This window comes from Crocuta crocuta, unplaced genomic scaffold, assembly GCF_008692635.1.
Source record: "Crocuta crocuta isolate KB4526 unplaced genomic scaffold, BGI_CrCroc_1.0 C29708466, whole genome shotgun sequence".
Classification (NCBI taxonomy): Eukaryota; Metazoa; Chordata; class Mammalia; order Carnivora; family Hyaenidae; genus Crocuta; species Crocuta crocuta.
The window spans coordinates 2,460-4,437 of NW_027551522.1; the positions used below are offsets into that span (position 1 = coordinate 2,460).

Below are 1,978 nucleotides of genomic sequence, written 5' to 3' on the forward strand. Positions count from 1 at the left end.
TTATCCCTATCATGAGTATGTGTTATTCTTGCTCTTTATTTTACTAACATCTGTTTTTATTTTTTTTTAAGCTGGGTACAGTATACTTTACTGATGGTCTGGGATGGAAACGGTGTGGAGGTTAGGAGAGTCTCATTGTGCTGGGAGATGAGTTGAGGCAAGGGCTCTCCAGCAGCTGAGGGCCGCTCTCTTCTTCTTGTCCACTCTGGGGCTGATGGTCCAGGGGACTCTTACTCCTTGGAGGCCATGTGGATCATGAGGCCACGAGGTTGTTCTAGCCAAATTCATCGTCATACCAGAAAATGAGCTTAACAAAGTGGTCAATGAGAGCAATGCCAACCTCAGCATTGAAGGCAGAAGAGTGGGTGTGACTGTTAAAGTCACTGTAGACAACTTGGTCCTCAGGACAGCCCAGGATGCCCTTGAAGGGGCATCCTCCAATGCCTGCTTCATCACCTTTTTGACAGCTTTCTCCAGGCGGCAGGTCAGATCCATGACTGACGCGTTGAGGGTGGGGACAGAGAAGGCCATGCCAATGAGCTTCCCATTCAGCTCAGGGATAAACTCACCTTCAGCCTTGCAGTGCCAGTAGAAGCAAGGATGATATTCTAGACAGCTCCTCAGCCAACATGCCACAGCTTCTCAAAGGGGCTGTCCATGCTTTTCTTGGTGGCAGTGATGACATGGACTGTGGTCATGGATCCCTCCATGATGCCAGAGTTGTTGTGGATGACCTTGAAAAGAGGGACCAAGCTGTTGGTGGCACAGGAGGCATTGCTGATAATGCTGATAATGAGCTGTCATACTTCTCACGGTTCACACCTATCACAAACATGGGGGGCATCAGCAGAAGGGACGCAGATTATGACCTTCTTGGTGCTACCCTTCAAATGAGACCCAGACTTCTTCACAGTGGTGAAGACCACAGTGGACTCCATAACATATTCAGTACCAGCATCACCCCATTTGATTTTGGTGAGATCTCACTCCTAGAAGATGGAGATCGGCTTGCATAGAAGACAAGTCTTCATTCTCAGCCTTGACTGTGCTGTTGAATTTGCACTGGGTGGAATCATACAGGAACATGTAGACCATGTAGTTGTAGTCAACAAAGAGGCCACTGATAGATACTAACCACTGATAGACAGTAACCGCTGATAGACAGTAACCACTTTGCCAGAGTTAAAAGAAGCCCTGGTGACCAGGCACCCAGTACTGCCAAATCTGTTTACTCTGACCATCACCACTGTGTCTCAGGGATGCAGCTGGTGCTGGCAACTGGCACGATGTGGTTTTCTGTTGTGTGGGGAGGAGCAGAGAGCCTCTTCTTACATTTCTACTTTGCGGACTTCTTTCTTTGAGTTTGCTCTGTTGCACTGTACCTGTAACTGTGTTGGAAACCAGATGTTTTTAGTTTCTAATCTTGCTTATTTCTGATAAATGTATTAAAGGCTATAAAATTTTCCATAAATAGAATTTTAGCTATGCCTTGCAAATTTGACACTTAGAAGAGTTTTTTAGTATTATTTTTTAATTTGGTATTTTTTATTTAATTGGTATTAATGTTCCATCCAGGTGCTCTAGGAGAGAATTTGTTCTTTGTCTATTTTAGTTTCTAGTGGTTTCTAACATTCCTTGTCTTTTGGCCTTATTACTCTATCTCTGTCTACATTGTCATGTTACCTTCTCCTCTTCAATGTTTAAAGTCTCCCTCTGCTTCCGTTTGCAGGTACACTTTTACTGGATCTTGGGCTCAGCTAGATAATTCATAACTCAATATCCTTAACTGAATCACATCTTCAAAGTCCTTTTTTGGTTTTGTTTTTTCCATAGAAGGTAATGTTCCAAGACATAGCAATGTGGAATTAGAGACTCAGACACAGATATCTTTGGAGGGACATTTCAATTTACCATAGTCTTCCCTTTGGTCTCCAAAGATTCGTATCCAACTCACATGCAAAATACATTCATTCCATCC

General features: G+C 43.7%; 1 pseudogene; it reads right to left on the reverse strand.

The window, feature by feature from the left end:
* Nucleotides 1–230: 230 nt before the first annotated feature.
* LOC144219169 (glyceraldehyde-3-phosphate dehydrogenase pseudogene) lies at nt 231–938 on the reverse strand (annotated as a pseudogene).
* Nucleotides 939–1,978: the final 1,040 nt, after the last annotated feature.